The sequence below is a fragment of the Odontesthes bonariensis genome, chromosome 14 (genome assembly GCF_027942865.1).
Source record: "Odontesthes bonariensis isolate fOdoBon6 chromosome 14, fOdoBon6.hap1, whole genome shotgun sequence".
Classification (NCBI taxonomy): Eukaryota; Metazoa; Chordata; class Actinopteri; order Atheriniformes; family Atherinopsidae; genus Odontesthes; species Odontesthes bonariensis.
In genome coordinates, this window is record NC_134519.1 from 37,329,613 (window position 1) to 37,349,668 (window position 20,056).

Genomic DNA, 20,056 nt, shown 5'->3' on the forward strand with positions numbered 1-20,056 from the left:
TCCTCTCTGTCGGCTTGAGCCCACGGCTGGCGAACGCCACTGGCCGGACCTTTCCACCATGCTCCTGCGACAAGATAGCCCCAAGCCCACCATGGCTAGCGTCCACTTCCAGAATGAAGGGCTTCTGGAAGTCAGCATAGGCCAACACAGGGGCAGAGGTCAGTTTCTTCTTCAGGGACTGAAAGGCATCCTCACAAGCGTCATCCCACGCCTTGCCCAGAGGGGTAGGTGGAGTCTTCCCTTTCCGCCGGGGCCCACTGAGCTTGCCCACCAGCTGGTGTAGGGGGGCTGCAAGCTTGGCGAAGCCCTCCACGAACCGGCGATAATAACTCGCAAAGCCCAGGAAAGACCGGAGCTCTGCGAGGTGGCCTGGACGCCTCCACTCCTTCACCACTTCAATTTTTGACGGATCGGTGGATACCCCCTCAGCAGAGACGATGTGCCCCAGGTAGCTCACCTCACGTTGGAAGAATTTGCATTTGGATAGCTTAGCCTTCAGTCCTTGCTCCTCCTGCCTCCGGAACACCTCTTCCAGCCGTTCGAGGTGTTGTTCGACCGAGGAGGAGAATATGATGACATCATCCAAATACAGGAGAACAGATTGGTAGCGACAATCCCCAAATATACGCTCCATGAGGCGCTGGAAGGTACCGGGTGCATTGCAGAGGCCGAATGCCATCCTATTGAACTCAAAAAGGCCAAATGGTGTGCAGAAGGCGGTTTTATACTTGTCCTTCTCTGCCACTGGGACTTGATGGTAACCGCTTGCAAGGTCTAATGTGGAAAACCACTTGGCCCCTGACAATGCATCCAGCGACTCCTCTATCCTTGGGAGGGGGTAGGCATCACGCCAAGTCTTGGAGTTTAACTGGCGATAATCAACGCAAAGCCTAAGACTGCCGTCCTTCTTGGTGACAAGGACAATGGGGGAAGAATAAGGGCTGGCGTTCTCCCTAATTACCTGACTGTCCAGGAGCTGTTGAATATGCGCCTTCACCATCTCATACTGGGAGGGCGGAATGCGTCGGTATGGTTGGCGAACAGGGGCATCCTCTAACAGGGGGATTTCATGAGTGATCAGCGTGGTACAGCCTAGATCTGCCTCGCCCTGGGAGAATATACTGCTATACTTGTGGACAAGGGACTGAGCTTGGGTGGCCTGCTGCTGAGTGAGTCCAACAAAGTCTTGGACATAGTCAAGAGGGGCAACTGGCGAAGACACCTCTTGAGCAGACACATACGCACAACATTCTTCCCAGGTGGGGTCTACCGTGATGGGTGTACCTCGGACAGGAGTTGCTGCCACAGCCTGCACTGTGCCAATGACACGACGTGGGGGGAGCCACACTTCAGCCTGGTTGACATTCACCACTGGTGCATACAGGAGTCCCTTACGGGCACAGACGAGGGTGGGTGACATCAAGAGACCCTCCGGCAACTGCTCCTCCTCGAAACTGGGAGGCTCCAGCAGGAAATCTGCTGTCTCCAGGTGGGGGCATGACACTGGGACCATGGTAAGGGCACCCGCCTTGAGGCAGACCGATGCCTTCCCTTGAACTCTGACCCTAAAGGGCTTGATGGCGTTGACGACGGCCTTGATCCTTTCACATTGCTTCAAAGCTTGTCGAGCCGCCGGGCCTGCCGATTCAACCAGAGGGGAATGAAAGAGCTGAGAGCCTAACTTTTCAAAAAGGGCCTGGTAACATTCCCCAAGTACATTCATACCTAAGATACCTGGTATGGCTGCCTTACGGTACATGGATGCGGCATCCTCAGGGTCCTTGACTACCAGCAACCCCCTCCCCGAAATACATTGCCCCAACGCCACTATCTCCATCTCCACATAGCCACTATACGGTATGTCCAGCCCATTCGCTGCCTTCAGGCCGAGCCAATTACACTCTTTCCTCTGTAAATGTGCAAAATGTTCATTAAAATATCTCTCCGTAATGGTGGTGACCATGGAACCAGTATCCACAAGGCAAGGGACAACTACCCCCCCCCCCCATGCTGACATTTAAAATAGGACATTTCCCCACTAACTGGCTACGAGAGGGTAGACAAACAGAGCCAGATGCATTTCCCCCCAGTGTATGGCTCTGTACACTGGGCGTCACAAGTTTCCCGGCAAGCCGGTGGTGCTAACAGACGGATGAGGGGGTTGCGCAGTGGTAGCATCAACAGACGGCTGATGGGTGGGCCTACCAGCTAGCGGGCGAGAGGTCGGACAATAACGAGCTATATGGCCAGCCTGTTCACATTTAATACAAATTGGTCGCCCATCAGATGCCCGCCTAAAACGACCCCCCCTGTATGGCTGGGAAGCAGAAGTTTGCATATGTGGCTGCCCCAAATGTTTCACTAGCAAATCTAGCTGGGCTTGCTGTTTTAGCACCAAACCTTTCAACTCAGCTAGCTCAGAGGTCTGCGCAAGGGTGGCCTCACACTGAGATGGGTACTGAGCTTCACTGTTACGCACCACCGTGCGATGGCCACGATCACGCCCGGTCTGACCCTCCTCCACCCACCTAATGGCTTCCCGCCGCACATCCAAAATAGTCCAACGTGCGTTATCCCGCACCAGCTTCTTAAGCTCTCTTCGCAGAGTAGGGTCATGGAAATTTTCACAGAATTGGTCCCGCAAAACTAAATCATTTAACTTTCTCCATCAATTCCATTAGTGCATGTGAAAATTCAAACAAGGACTTGGTTTCTTTTTGCTTCCTATCGAAAAAACACTGTTGCCATAATACATAAGATTTAGCACATCCAAAAACCTCTTTTAAGACTTTAACAATTTCTACAGGGTCTTCTCTAGTTGCCGTGGATCGATATTTGATTTCATTTCGGGCTTCACCCTCCAGGTGATCATACAAAAACATGGCTTTTTCATAGTTGGACATGTGTCTTGCCCGAATGCAGCCCTCTGCCTCCTCGACCCATTCTTCCACCGATAAAGAGGCACCTGCAGGAGTACCAGAGAATTTCGGACAACGTCTCTCTCTGGGAATGTACAGTACCTGGTCACGCTGCCCAGATTGAGCAGCATCACCTCTAGCACTTGACAGTCTTTGATTTTCCACTTGAAGCTGCTCCAGGCGATCGCGTAGCTCCTGGAGCTCCGTCATCTTCTCATCAGCTGCTGTTCTCTACACCCACACACACAAACACACACACACTGCTGCGCCAAAAACAAAACAAAAAGAGAACCCTAATGCAACACTTCACAGGAAAGGTGGTCTTGCCGACAACGCCAAAATGTAGCGCCCCCTACTGTAGACTATGTAGCGGCAGTGGCCCCCGCAGTAGACTACGCCGCCCCTTGATTAACACTCTTAGAGCAAGGGGAACTCTGTCAGAAACCCACACGACAAGGATGTTTAAGAAAAGTATAAAAATACACATTTTTATTAAATTACACATCAAAAATACTTTTTCCCATAGGAAGTGTTGCACAGGAGGACAAAATAAACAGACAAACATGGGGGGATGAAACCCAAAATGCAGCAGCTAGCAGCATGCACACACACACCTCATGCACTCCACAAAACTAATTTAAAAGAACAGCAGCTGAACTGCGCAGCATAAGAATCTGGTCAGAAAAGAAAAAGAAAAAGAAACAAAAACCAAATGAAACATTACCAAACTGATATAACACTTTGATCCCCCCGTTTAAAACACAAGATCATACAAAATTGTCAATAAAACTTCACTATGAAGTTGATTAATCACCCCTTTACATAATTACCAACACCCCCCCCCCCCCCGGTGGTGGTAACACCCAGTGAGAAAAACAGGGTAGTCAAAACACAACACTGTTTCTGACATCATTTAAAACATACCTGTGGCTATCTTTCATTAAACACACAAGTGTTTGGAAGGCTCCATAGGCAACCCCACTACTCAGGCCGACACTGGTTAAGCAGAGAGAGAGCGCGAGGGAGAGAAAGAGCAAGAGAGCATTATACTGCTGAACGTTCAAGCTTACAACCAAGAAAGCATGGCAGCAACCAAAACGGTAGCATACCTTGACGCACACCATACAGATGCCTACGCAGACGTGCCTTCGTCGACGCCACACACTCAGCCAAACGCAAGCAATTTTTCAGTACCAAGGCAGTGGATAATGCCACGAGCGTAGGGAAAGAGGCTCCCGCTACTTCTCCCTAGACCAACCAAACAATATCATTTAATGCTCAGCAATGTACCCATCAAAGGCTATCCCCGGTAAAAAGGAAGATAAACTGCAGCATACCTTATTGTGAAACACGCCACCCCAACGCCGCCAGCCACCCAGCTAACACAGGAGGAATGCTACCTGCCCAAGGACCCCAGGTGCCCATATAGATGCCAGCACTTAATTGCGGACCAATCACGTTCGTGTTACGGACAACGGATACACCGGACTAGGTTGGAAGATAACCAACAAAAAACTAATAGAAAGGGAAAACAAATGACAGGATTACTCTGCCCTCAGTCCTACATGCTACATTTTCAAAACATGGAGGAAATGCTGTACTGCTTAGTGAATACATTTCGCCATTTCTACCCACTGGGGTGACTTAAGGAGGCTAGAGGAACTCATTTTAAGGCTAAAAAACCTCTGAGAGTGAAATTTTCATGCCATGGGACCTTTAAAGGTCTTGAAGACCAATTTGCCTTTGGACACTCAGGGATTCATTTAAAGAAGTTAATTCATCTAATAATTATTATCTTTTTAGTTGATTCAAATTTTGGTTAATTTAATAATAAATAATACCCATATCTTATTTTCTTATTGAATAAAAATTGTATTTTCACCATTAGATTTTCTTTCACTTTTAACAGGGTGAAATGTAATTGTAAAACACCAACAAAAACAGAGTAGTGCTGAGGTGCATTGTTGGAGATGGTGGGATGCATGCAGTCCTTGGTCAGGAGTGGCAAAGAGAAAACTAAAAAATGTTTGTGACCATAAAGCCTGTCTTGCAAATCTGTGAAAGTCTGAGGGTGAAGTCAGGTGCCTAGGGCTACTGTGAACCTCTTGGGAACTGCACTGAGCTGTGTGGAAAGTAAACACTCTGTCATTTTGATTCAAGCTAAACCAAACAACCACACAACCTTTGATTATCAAAGAAGACAAAAGGGAAGCATTGTTGGGAGACGGAATGCATCACAATAATTGTTTAATGTCAACTTCGTTCTTTAATTATTCTTGAAGGTCATAACAGTAAACAAAATTCCCTATGCCCCATACGCAAACAAACTGTCTACAACTTGCAAATGATGGAAAGTAGTAGTTTTGCCTTTTGCATTTGCAAGCCTAGAGTCTTACTTGAGTTACCACTGGGTTTGTTTTAAACACAATGTGTTGTTGTGTATCGTCCACCTGGCCCTTATTCTGAGTTTCTGTCTGAATTCTCAGAGTTTTTATCCCAGTTAGTGCTGAGTACAGATAAAGTCATTGTAGTGGGTGACTTTAATATTCATGTAGATGTTGAAAATGACAGCCTGAATATGAACTTTAATTCTATATTAGACTCTATTGGATTTTCTCAGAGTGTTCACAGACCGACTCACTGCCTTAATCACACCCTTGATCTTGTGCTGACTTATGGCATTGAGAGTGAACAGTTAACAGTGTTCCCTCATAACCCTGTCTTATCTGACCATTTTCTGATAACCTTTGAGTTTACATTACTTAACTATTCAACTTCTGAGAAGAAATCACTCTTGCAAAGACTTATGTTCAGTGTTTGGCACGTTCCTTTAAAAAGTAATTTGTTGGGGCGGTCGGTGGCGTGGTGGGTTGAGCAGCCGCCCCATGTACGGAGGCTGTAGTCCTCGCTGCAGCTGGTTCGAGTCCCGCACGGAGCAGCCCTTTGCTGCATGTCTCCCCTCTCTCTCTGCCCCTTGCATTCCTGTCTCTCTCTGGCTGTCCTGTCATTAAAGGCATAAAAAGCCCCAAAAAAGTATTTTAGAAAGTAATTTGTTATAGTTACTAGCAGTGTTGGGTAAGTTACTTTAAAAATGTAATCCGTTACAGTTACAAGTTACCTTGTTTAAAATGTAATTGTAGTGTAACTTTTTGGATTACTAAAAAAAAGTAATGTAACTAATTACTTTTGGATTACTTTTGGATTACTTTTACCTATTTATGGTATAGGATAATCTGTATATTATCTGTATGATTCCATCTGTATTTATCACATTTATTTATACCATGCTATTTTTCTTTTCATTGTACTGCCATAACTACATTATACATTCTCTGCACATACATGCATTTCTCTAGGTAATTGATCTATTCTGCACATATCTATTAACCATCTTTCCTTACACTAGCTGTAAATAACTGCATTTTATCTCTAAATACTGCATGCTATACAATCTGCACGCGTTACACTTGATAAGATGCCAAACTGCATTTCATTAATACATGTGCAATGACAATGAAGTGCTCTACTTTAGTAATAACTAAGCAAAGTAAGACTTTTACATCACATTTTATTTTTCTTTGCACACCCTTGCTTGTGTGTGTGCGCCAGTACTTCCGGTGAAAACTTCCGGTGATTTGACAGCTAGCGCATCAGGTTAGGGCCAGTGGCCGTAAACAAAGGTTAACTTATAGCCGAGAAGAAAGATGATAATATAATGTAACTAAAAAGACTAGCTTTCTTCAGTAGCCTAATGCTTACCGATTTAGCAAGCCTAGCAGCCTAGTTGCTAATGCTAGCCGCAGTAACGTTACCAACCATACCCGACGTCAAGGAGTTGGCTGAGCAGGGGTAAGGTTATGGAGGGGCTGGCAGAGTTAACTTCATAATGGGTGAGTGCAGGTTTCATTCACTTGTTTTCATTCTTTCACAGGATTGATTCACTTCATTGGTTTATCCGGTTGCTGGCCGCCGAGCCATTATGTGTCTGGGTTTGTGTAGGTTACTGTGTTAGCAGTCGATAGTCAGGTTGTGTGATGTGTGTGTGAGTGTGTATTTTTTCTATGGGTACATGCCATTGACTGTATGAGCGGTCTGTGCTCGTTTTTTTATTTTTATTTAATTAGATTGGAGATACTAATTAATACTGAGGGGGGGGCTGGTCCCGGGGAAAATTGCCAGGGGCGATTTTTTTCCCCAGTCCGACCCTGCCGCTCTATAGGCTACTTCTGTCACTGCAATAACCTTGCACAAATTGTAATCCTGTTAAGTAACCCCCATTCTCCCTGAATGTAACTGTAATCTGAGTACATCGTTTTTGCTTGTACTGTAACGGATTACAGTTACTTTTATTTTGTATCCTTTTACCGTAACGCCGTTACATGTAATCCGTTACTCCCCAACCCTGGTTACTAGTTACCCCTCCCAAAAAGTAACTGAGTTAGTAACTAAATTACTCCACTGTAAAAGTAACTAGTTACCAGGGAAAGTAACTGTTGCGTTCCCCTTTTTTTTTTTTTTTTTAAATATGTCTAAGAATTTGAACTCCAGAAAGCCAGTTGCACAGTTTCATTTTGCCAATAAGGGCTCTGAAGTAGTCTGATTCAAATGTTGATAAGGGGAGCATCTTCTCAACAGCATACCTACCTATCATTCCATTCAGTTCAGTCTGTGTCACAAGTTTGAAGCTCGAGCCACGGCGTGGTCCGTGTCCTTCTTTGTTAGCGGAGCTCACGTTAGCCACACCTGGCCTGCTATCATCATCAACAGTGTCAACAAAGGTGTTTTTGGCCACTAGTTTTGTAAAAGTGTGTGCCGTTGAGAGATGCTTCATTAGATTAGAGTTGCTTACAATGGACATGGACAAACACTTCGCTCCGGGACATAATGTACACTTCACATGTAAAGTCCTTGTTCCTTGTCAAAGGATTGTCGTCTAGCAGTGCCTACGCCACACTTAAGACAATCCAGACTCTTTTCATGTGTCACTGCACGATGGTGGAATGACCTACCGAGCGCAACCAGAACAGGGGCGTCCCTGAATATCTTCAAGAAACTCTTGAAGACCCAGCTCTTCAGAGAGCATCTCCTACCCTAGCACTGAGCCTGTACTTCCCTACTCCCTTTACTGCACTTTCTCTTTCTGTACTTCCCTCTATGCCTGCACTCTATTCTACACTGTCACCTCTGACAGAGTCTGACTAGTGGTTTCCTTCTATGTGTCTATTCTATCTCAGAGTAGATCAACTCAGAGTTCAGGAATAGACTCAGAGTTTGTTGAACCTGCTTTGTGAAACGGACCCCATGTGACTCACTATAACAACTCCCTCTCCTTTTCTCTCACCACCCTGGCCCCCCTGAAAACACACTCAGTCTCGTTTACCCACACTGCTCCCTGGTTCACCCCTGAGCTTCGCCAGCTCAAAGCCACCGGCCGTCGATTGGAGCGACTCTACAAAAGGACTGGACTCACTGTACACAGCCAAATGTACTCAGACCACCTCCATCACTACAAGGATGCCCTCACCACTGCCAAATCTTCATACGACTCCAACCTCATCAACACTGGTACAGGTAACCACAGAGTCCACTTCTCAACTGTCAGCCGCTTGCTCCAACCGCCTAAAACCCTCCCTCCTGACATCTCCACCGATCAGTGTACTGCCTTCTTGGACAAAATCAACACTATTCACCAACAACTGGCCTCATCCTGCACCTCCCCAAACGATCCACCCTGGATGATCACCACTGGACAACCTCTCATCAGCTCCCTCTCTGACTTCACCCCAGCATCCGAACATATCATTTCGGAACTCATCAATAAAGCCAAAACCACCACCTGTCAGCTTGATCCTCTTCCCACCTCGCTTGTCAAAGCCTGTCTGCCGTCCATTTCCCCCATGATCACCAGCATAATTTACTCCTCCCTCACCACTGGTATTGTACCCCCCACTCTCAAACTGGCTGCCATCACACCCATCATGAAAAAACCCGGTGCTGACCCAGCTGTCCTCAACCACTACCGGCCCATCTCCAACCTCCCCTTCATCTTCAAGACACTCGAAAGGGTGATTGCAGCACAACAACAGTCCCATCTCGACACAAACAACCTCCACAAACCCTTCCAATCTGGCTTCCGTCCAAAACACAGCACTGAAACAGCCCTGGTCAAAATCACCAACGCCCTCCTCCGTGCAGCTGACTCCGGACTACTCACCATTCTCATCCTCCTCGACCTCAGTGCAGCGTTCGACACCATCTCCCACCCTCTGCTCCTGGCCCGCCTGGCTGGCATTGGGATCACTGGTGCTGGACTCTCCTGGTTCACATCACTGACCGCCAACAATTCGTGCATCTAAGGAACCACAAGTCTGGGTGTTCGGGTGTTTCACTGGGTGTCCCCCAGGGGTCAGTCTTGGGTCCACTTCTGTTCACCATCTACCTTCTCCCCCTGGGCACACTCCTCCGTCACCATGGGGTCCATTTTCACTGCTACGCTGACGACACACAGGTCTACATCTCCTCCAAACCCACCGCTGCCATCCCTCCCACCTCTCTCATCATCTGCCTTGAAGACATCTGGAGCTGGATGATCAGGAACTTCCTTAAACTAAACAGCACTAAAAACCGAGGCCCTGCTCATCGGCTCCAAATCCATCCTCACCAAATCACATCACAACACAGTTCCACCCATCACCATGGACGGATTTGCTGTCCCCTTTTCACCCCAAGTCAAGAGCCTCTGCGTTATTCTGGACAGCACCCTTTCATTTGCACCCACATTCTTCCACCTCCACAACATCTCCAGACTCCGCCCATCACTGACCCAATCCAGCACTGAAATCCTGGTTCACTCATTTGTCACATCCCGCATCGACTACTGTAATGTCCTGCTCACTGGACTCCCCACCAAACTCATCAACATACTGCAAATCATTCAGAATTCAGCTGCCCGGATCATCACCGGTACCAAGTCTTCAGACCACATCACCTCTGTTCTCTTCCGAATTCACTGTCTCCATATCCATGTTTGCTGTGAATCCAGACCACTGGCCAAAGACTTTTTAAATCGGATTGATTCTTTTAACTTGACTCAGTCGGTGCCGGGCTCAACACATGAAAAAGGACACACCCTGGACCTGGAGCTGTCCTTTGGTCTTAATGCAAATATAATTGAGATCTGTGAAACAGTCCTTGCGCCACGGTACGCCGGTGAACACAATAAATTCCCAGACAGCTTCCCTGTTCTCTGCTGCTTTCAGTGAAATGTATCATTATGATTTGCAAAACCCTACTCCGGATAAACTCCTCTCTTACTTTAATGAAACTTGTATGGAGGTTTTGGACTCAGTAGCCCCATTTAGGCTGAAGCGCATAAAACCTATGGCACAACCTTGGTTAAACAAGAGTATGCGTGAACACGCGTGCCTGAGCACCGGTGGAAGAAAGACTATCTTCAGGTTTCTCTGCAAATCCTAAGAGATAGACTTGCTGAATATCAGAGAGCAGTCAAAGCTGCAAAATGTAGCTTTCTGTCAAATCTTGTCTCTTCAAGTTGTCACAAAACTCAAATGCTTTTCAGTTCATTGTAATCTCTTTTAAGTCCATGTGACAAAAAACACTGCTATGCCTTCATCCAACCTCTGTGAAAACTTCCTGACATTTTTCAGAGACAAAATTTCTGATCTTAGACTGTCTCCTTTAACTATTTATGGATCCAGTGGCCCCATCAGTCTGCCATGCTACCTTCCACCTGTAAGTGGAGGAAAACACAGCTTCAGATTCACTATGAGCTGTACAAAGAAAGCCTGCGTAGTTATAACAATGAGCTGTGCAAGGCCAGACAGCTGCATTTATCTGAAATGATTAATAAGAATGTCAACAATTCTCCAACTCTGTTTGCTATGGTTGACAAACTCACAAATCCTCCTAAACAGTCAAACCCAGACCTCCTCTCCACTGAGAAATGAAATGAATTTGCCAACTTTTTTAGCTAAAAAAATCAAAACGATTAGACAAAACAAGAAAACTAATCTGTGTCTAAAACCTAGAAATAACTCTGATGTTATGTCACAATTTAATTTAAGGTAAACACAATAAACTTGTGCTAAAGAAAAAATGGACCAGACTCAGTGAATAATGGAATATCTGGAATATCCATATATATATATATATATATATATATATATATATATACATATATATATATATATATACACATACATATATATATATATATATATATATATATCCATATCTGGAATATCCATAGCATTGCATAGGACTCCATGCAAATGCATGGCAAGGCACCTATTACTATTCCGTTGGCAAAAGTCTATGGGATTTAACATGTGTCTCTTGAAAATGTGTCTCTTTATTTATATATATATTTATTCTTCCGTCCACATTAATGGGCCCGCACATCCCAACAATATATATATCAAAACGACCGGCTCGATGAGTTTTCGCGGGCTATTACTTTTATTGAAGATTGGAGTTACCATGGCGACGTAATAAGCAAAAAACAGCCCCCCAAAGCCCCCCTAGGAATAAACAGGGGGATGACCTGCAAAAATCATAAAAAACCCAAAATTTTGAGCAGTTACTGTGTCATCATGCATTAACCTAGAAACGCCATTCAAATGTCAGTTTGTAGATACGTCCGTGCTGTGTTCAGAAGTGAAGACGCCATGTCGATACCTGCTACGGATTTCCCACAGCATGCCTCCAAGCGACCCAAAGTTTTGGCCAAAATCTGAAAAATTTGAATTTTTAGAGCACAACTGCCATTACATTAGAGTGTGGGAAGAGCAAGAGTTCTGACCTCAGATTCATTTTCGAATCGCCCTTACGCCTACAAATATCGCTCCAATGCCATTATGTACTGTCATAATATAGGCACGCATGTTGGGTTTCATAAAATGTTTTCATATTTCATCTAGGGCTGACCGTTTGCTCTCAGAGCCCCTCAGAGCAAAGTGATGTCGGGGCTCAAAGACCTCAAATCCCCATTTTAATTCATCCAATTCTCAGAATCTCAGCAGCTCCTGCAGCCCTTCTTTCTCTCATCCGTGCTTTCACTGTGAATGTGCTACAGATCTGAAACACGGGAATATTGAAGTCCAAAGGCGTCCCTCGCTCATTCTGCGAGAATTTTTTTCGTAGCTCTTACGGTTTCCGAATGGGAAGCATCTGTTCGTAGAGGTTTTTTGGCTCTGAGAAGCCTGAGTCTCATATAATTAGTGTAGCAGCAGCTTAACTGTCAGTTAAAGCTATGGTAGGTAATCCTAGAGAGCTAGCAAGAGAGCTAGCAAGATTCGAAAGTGTCCCCTCCTCTAAGCTCCACCCCCCCCTCCCCATTCCGTCAGTGCTTCATCCAAAGCCGGTAGAACCGCATGCGCACACGGAGCAGGGAGCCGACAGAGGGGGGCGTAGGCAGAAAGCAGAGGCATCTGATTGGTTTTTGTAGGCGCTCCAATCCGAGATCAGCGGGACGTCAGCTTTTTCTCAGTCCAGCAGCTGCCACAGAGGTCTGATTATTTTTGTCCCTTTTTCTAAATACATCTTGTATAGATTTCTCTCAGGACAGACGGACCATTTCACCCAGTATTACAAAATGTGTTTCTGAACAGGATTACCAACCATGCCTTTAAATGAGGGAGATTACAGTAATTACCATAGAAACAAGGCTATTAGTGGCCCAGCCAGTCCTTTTCCGATTTAAAGGGAAAGTTCGCCGCTTTAAAGGGACAGTTCGCCGCTTTAAAGGGACAGTTCGCCTCTTTAAAGGGACTGTTCGCCGCTTTAAAGGGACAGTTCGCCGCTTTAAAGGGACAGTTCGCCTCTTTAAAGGGACAGTTCGCCTCTTTAAAGGGACAGTTCGCCGCTTTAAATGGACAGTTCGCCGCTTTAAAGTAGGGTGACCATACGTCCGTATTTCCCGGGACACGTCCGTATTTCACTTCCTGTCCCGGGCGTCCCGTGAAATACGGACATGTCCCGGGAAATACGGACGTATGGTCACCCTATTTAAAGGGACAGTTCGCCGCTTTACAGGGACAGTTCGCCTCTTTAAAGGGACAGTTCGCCGCTTTAAAGGGACAGTTCGCCGATAATAAAGGGATAGTTCGCCGCTTTAAAGGGACAGTTCGCCTCTTTAAAGGGACAGTTCGCCGCTTTAAAAGGACAGTTTGCGTCTTTAAAGGGACAGTTCGCCTCTTTAAATGGACAGTTCGCATCTTTAAAGGGACAGTTCGCCTCTTTAAAGGGACAGTTCTCCGCTTTAAAGGGACAGTTCGCCTCTTTAAAGGGACAGTTCGCCGCTTTAAAGGGACAGTTCGCCGCTTTAAAGGGACAGTTCGCCACTTTAAAGGGACAGTTCGCCGCTTTAAAGGGACAGTTCGCCGATAATAAAGGGATAGTTCGCCGCTTTAAAGGGACAGTTCGCCTCTTTAAAGGGACAGTTCGCCTCTTTAAATGGACAGTTCGCATCTTTAAAGGGACAGTTTGCCGCTTTAAATTTTTAAATTTAAACGGCTTTGATGCGGTTTAGGCTTGAATGCTTCTTCTTTAGGCCTTGCGAACCATTCCTGAGCAGCCGTGATTGGTTGAGCGATACGCACACTTTGGCAGGCCCCTTCTAAATTTCTTCAGAAATTTTCTAGTTCCCTATACTCCCTATAGATCAGTGAGCAGTGCTGACCAACATGTCATTGGGGTCATCAGGTGGGAACCTCCTTTCATCAGTGTTTCATTTAGTTGGGCCCATGATACCTCCAGGAGGCTAGACAGTGACCACTGGCGTCCCAGAGTCACCCCCCTAATGCAAGCCAATACTGCTCCTCACACCACAACAACCATCTTTTTTCTTTTTTTTTCCACAACCACAAGCTACCTCAGCCTGTCACCAACTGCACACCAGTCACAGCGGGGTGGGGATACAAACCCTGGTTTGGGTAGAGGGGAGAAATAGAAGAGGTAAAGATAAGTAGGAATGGGATTCAAACCCTGGTTCGGGTAGGGGGTAATGAAAATATAGAGGGGGCCAGAGGTGAAGGCAGGACAAGACACACTAGCAGATCCAGCTGACAAATTCACCTAAACAGTCCTATAATCACTAAAAGTCCAGACTAAACATGGAGAAGCAGCATTTAATTGTTATGCTGCAAACAAGTGGAACAAACTGCCAGTGGAGATTAAACTTTCACCAAATGACATTTTAAAATCCAGGTTAAAAACATTTCTTTTCTCATGTGTCTATGCATGAAATCTGCACGATATCTTTTAATTTATCTAGGCTGTTGCTTGTTTTTCAATTAATTTTAATTATTTTATTTGTTTCTCTTTATATTCTTTTATCTTTTATGTATTTTTAATGCTTCTTCCACTCCCTACTGCATTGCTTTTATTTTATGTAAAGCACTTTGAATTGTTTTGTACATGAAATGTGCTATACAAATAAATTTAATTTGATTTGATTTGATTTTGATAAAAATGCCAGCAAAAACAAAGCCACACTGGCCAATTCACCTAAAATGGCCGCTTGGTTTCAAAAGGCTCCCATGGGCCAAACCTTCCTCTTAAATATCTTAAACTTCTTCTTTGCTTCTTCCAAGAGTCTGTTTTCCCTAAGTGCTCCCCCTGCTGGGCCCCCAGCTACTATTGCTTCTTCTAATCCAAATCCACTGACTGGACTTTACTGCCTCATCTGATACTTCCTTCACTATTTTCCTCACACTCTGTCCACTTACACCCAGCTCCCTCAACAATGAGACAACAGACTTTGCAACAAATCCTCTACATCCTACTTTCACTGGACAGATTCTTTCCATCCTCGCTGCTCTGCTTCTGCCCCCAACTCCACATACCAGCTGTCCTAAGAGATTTGAAGAGTTTCAAAAGTGGGACTTCAACTTTCGAACTGTAACATTTCTAGAAAGTGCCACATATTTTCCAACACTGATGGAAATGTTTCATCAGTGCAACCAGTTATGAAACAAATATTTATTCTTTGACAAGTTTTCTGTGTTAAAAGCTTCACACAAATTTGTTTTATTGAATCAGTGCTCAAAATGATGTACAGTGCAGAAGCCACAATGTTAATGAGTGTCAGAATAATGGATATTTTCCATCCACTGAGCCATCCATTCACCCATCCATTTTCTCTTCTTTAACCCAGATCAGACTGTTGCAGAGGCAATCATTTAAGCATGACTGCCTAAGCCTCCCTCACCCTGCCCTCGTTCTCCACCTCCTCTTGTTGTGGAGAAATTAGAGTCGAATCCCGCGTTGGTCAGCCGTCCATTGGGGAGTTTATTGAACAAACTGTCACAGCAAATATGCATACAGAATGTACAAAATGTCCGACGAGCTCATCTTGTGACACCCTTTTATACCGTTTTATCATAACAAGTGTACGTGGCCCTCTCTGGAGGCGCCTAGCTTTCGCAGTTTATCATAAACACGCTCATTCTAACTATCAACAATATTCATATGAACCAGTCAACAGGCACAGGATGTAACTAGGCCAGAAGTCATGAGAATGTCATGACATCCTTCTCCCACATAGTCCCCCCTGAAATCACTTATCAGTGATTTAATAAAGAAATAATCTAAAATGAAAGAAAATCATCCCACATAGTTAATTAAGAATTAATTAACATAATCAACACTGAATGATCCTAATAATTCTACAATATCAATCAACGGGACCATTTTGAATAAATGAAAAGGAACATATATATATGTGTACTCGAATCACATTAAATGATTAAATTAAATTAAACGATATTGAATTCAACAACACTACAAGTTTTACATTGCCATCACACTTGTCCACTGTTCGCAGTGCATAGGTGCGAAAAACCCACCGGCTGCTACTTTCGTAACTCATGTTCTTATCTTGGGAAAACTCACCTACGGCCCCACCCCACTGGCGACCGACCACTTTACCAAAGGTCGCACTCCGAACAGTTGACTAACACAACTGGCAATGGACATATCAGTGATCAGTTTTGATTGATAATACACATAGACTGAATACACCACCATCAAATCAGTTAATCACCGTTTTGTATCAAGTACAATACATAAAATTATGGATTATCACACAACTATAGTAATAAAATGCAATGTAATGCAGCTCCTCCAGTCCCGTCCCATCTCCCGTACTCTGATGTCGTCTGCTTCTGGCCGAACATCCGTCCGGCTGGGTCTGGACCTGCTAAGCTAACTCTGGGAGGAGAGGTCGCCAGTACGTCACTCCCAATCAAAGAGATCTTCAGCATCTCTTCTCCCTATCAGACTAAACTTGGTTCCACACCCGAGGAAAGAATCTTGTGAACCGTCCGTTGATAACCTTCATTCGTTGGCCCGCTCTCCCATGCGTTGGTCCTCAGACCTGGTCTCGCATGGTCATCTGCCTCCAGATTCCTTCCCCTGTTTGTTTGAACATCCCTTGCAGCAAACACCTTCTCAGAATGGGTATAATGCAACACCCCAATAGTGAAACCATCCTCACTATCAACAATATTGCTATTCCCGCCTTAACTGCCATCGCTCCCCCTTCTCCCAAAATCCCAAACAGACCAGTCCACCACCATTCACTCCCACCAGCATTACTCTTCAGCTCCTCTTTTATTTTCCTGATCTTCTTCATGGCCGTTGTAAACGTCCCATCAGCTGCAGTGTTCCCGGGTATAAATGTACAACATTTTCCCCAACCATCTGGCACACACCATTTTCCCTTCTAATATCCATTCTAAAACTTGTCTGTTCTACCAAGCCATCATACTCGTCTCATGTAGTTGTTCTCCAAAGCCTGCAAACCCTTCACTCGTGTAGCTAAGAATTCCCTGTTGGTTGTATTATATGTAATTAGTCCATTCCCCATTTTGTTAATTGTGATCCACGGCAAAATAGACTCAAATCCAGCTGCAATCTCCCTGCGTGCTTTGAGCTCAAAAGGAATCCCTCTCGGCTGCCCTATTGCATCCAAGTAAACGTGCTTATCCATGATGTAGTTACCACTATATGTTTTAACTCTCCCTTTTTCCACATCCAAACCTCGCATCTCGTTTACCTTGTCATACACTACCACAACTGATGTGTTCCTCCTCACCAGTGCCCAAAGACCTATCTCCCTGTTGGGTAGCACATTTAACAAAACATGATCTCCACACATCCAGTAACTCTCAGCTATCAGGTGTGTCTGATCCCCAAAAAGATATAGAGTTAAAATGATCATTTCTATATTTTCACAATTTGATCCAAATAAATAAATCCCAATAAATATTGGTTTCATTTAACAGTAGTATTACCTACGCGAGTTCCAAAAGCATTCAAACTCACCATCGTAACCTACTCTATCATCAGTCGGAGGCCCATCCTGTGATGTACTCAGATTAAATTCAGCACAAGAAGACTCCAATTTGTGGCCCTCCCTTATTTTGAAAATAACTATGTACTTTATTTGGCCCAAACATCAATCTGCACTTAATACCACACGTAGGAAACAATAACCATTTATCCTCTGCCGATGTGAACCTACCTTCTCTGCATTCCCGTTGCTGGACCACCGCACCGTCTCTGAAGGTGTGTGGCTCTGGAACAACAACAGGCAATGCTCCTGGAGCGTCTGCACATACGAGACACTCCGTCGCTGTCAGTTCTCTCGCAGTGTACCATGCCCATCTATACCACATATCCTGTGCTGCCTTAACCCATTTTCCACAGTTACACTGTTTTCCTGACTTTACCTGTGCATGTACACCCCGTCTGTTCTTGGGTTAACATGATTATTCTGTCCCGTAGTGCTAATGGTATCAAATCCCCCTAGCCTTCCACGAGAAATCTTTCTGTTCTTACAACTATTGTGAACAACTTCTTCTGACCCAATCTGACATGATCTTACCAGATTGCCCCTTTGTTGTGGCGTCCAGAGGCGGTGATTTGGTCGTCTCCTCCACCGGACCCATGATCCACCCCTCCTCACACTTACCCCTACTCACTCATATTTACTCATCCTTCCTCACACTTCCTCACCCTTTATTCCCACGTACTTAAATTCAAGCTTAGCAGATACCTCTTCACGACTAGCTCTCGTGTGTATTGCTGGCAAAGTTTGTGGCGTGGCATGGTCTGAGTGGGTGTGTATTGTTGCATCATACTCATCTGACCCAGGCTGGCTACTTCCCTGCGGGGTGGCTTCATCACGGGACCCTTCCAGCCTCTCCTGTTTGCAGGATCCTGTCCAACATCTCCAGGCTTCGTTCTCCTGAGCTCATGCTGTCGGCCAACACCCACACCTGGATGCTCATAAGGGTCAGAAATCTTAACATCTTCCTTTTGTTCATCCTTTCCTCGGACTTAACTCCGTCTGTGTCTTTAGTCCGAACCTTAGTGCAGTGATTCAAATGGTACCATGTGTTGCTACCTTCCATTTGAACTGCTGTTGACGTTGCTCGCACCATTGTGTACGGTCCTTTCCGTCTTGGCTCAAGCCACTTCCTCCGGAACACTTTGATGTACACCTGGTCGCCTGGCACCACTGGCCTCTCAACCAGCTGTTCGAAACTCAAGTCTCTGAACTCCTCCTGTAGATAGATTGCTCTGTGGATTGCAGTTAGTTGCTTCATGTAAGCTGTCCACTCTGTTTGCACCTGCTCGAGTGGGGGCTGAGGTGCCGGCATGGGTCGACCCGTTAGCATTTTATGCGGTGTTAGTGCGTGACTCTATGAGTCTGCATAGGACATCTCATTAGTGCAAGCGGCAAAGCATCTAGTTAGTTTAGTTGAAGCACAGATTCAATTCAATTTCACTTTCCAGGTTCCATTGATCCTCTTACCCATCCTTTGACTCTGTGGATGATAAACGGCCCCACAGCGCTGCTTGATTCGCAGCTGCTGCAGAATGCCTTTTGCAACTCTCTAAACAAACACTTAACCATTATTTGAGCTAATCTCTGATGGAATGATAAACAGATGAATCACTTCTCTTACCAAAAAAATTTTTACGACTATTTATCCAATATGTATGACCAATATCCTTGTTGTGGCGTGACCTCTGGCTCCAGTAACACCATTGGTGCCAAGACAGCAAGCTGGCACTTTGATGCTACTTTCGCTGCTTCATCAGCCGCGTTATTACCTTTACTGACCACTTCGTTACCTTTACGATTATATGACCCTTTATCACTGCCAGCTTTCCGTGGAGCATCATGACTGCAATCAGCTCCTTCATTTGGACCTCCTGTCGCACTGGACTCCCATCTGCCCTCCTGAACCCTCTCTGCTTCAAAACTGCTTCAAACAAATAGCAAATATCATGAGCATATGCAGAATCTGTGTACACATTCGTAACCTTACCTTTCACCATTCAACATGCTTCCGTTAATGCCTTCAGTTCAGCCAACTGTGCCAAACATGGCCGTTCACACTTCTCAGCTTTCACCGTCACAAAGTTCTCCCCCTTCCTGTTTCACAACTGCAAAACCTCATGACCACCCAAATGATCTCACAACATGATCCATACACAACATAAGTGACATCAGCCTGCACAAGTGAAGTTGCTTCTAATTCAGGTCTCAGTTTAATGTATCTCACAGCTTCTGCCACACGCTCATGTGGTTCTCCTTCAAACTCACGTGGAATGACATCCGCAGATCCCGATGTAGTACACTTCTGTATTCTCACATCTGAACGTGTCAAAAGATGCACAACCTGCAAACATCCTGCCTGAGTCACAACATACCTACTCTGATTTATTAGTTCTGAAATCTTATGGTGTCTATTGGAGACATATAAGAAAAATGGCTTCTCATAGACTAATGTTGCCCGTTTCGGATGACTCTTGCTAATTCTGTTTCAAATTTCCAAAGGCTAACTTAGCCTCGGTTGTCCTCTCCAGTTGTGCTTTCAACCTTTGATCTTTGGATTTTTCATGATTCCTTCCAGAGGAAGCGCATTTTATTGCATAATCCTCCCAAAAGAAGATCATACTTGTTGTATTTTAATTTTATTTATTTATTCATTAGTTATTTATTTATTTATTTTGGACATGGCGCTTTACTTACTCCCTCCAAGTGGGATGGAGAGATATCAGTAATTCCCTATGGGCTAATTAGATACTCTAATTTAGGCTAT

The 20,056-nt window shown here is 45.0% G+C and overlaps 1 pseudogene; it reads left to right on the plus strand.

Annotated features, from left to right (window-relative positions):
• Positions 1-9,613: 9,613 nt before the first annotated feature.
• LOC142399564 (uncharacterized) overlaps positions 9,614-20,056 on the plus strand; it is a 49,301-nt pseudogene continuing 38,858 nt past the window's right edge.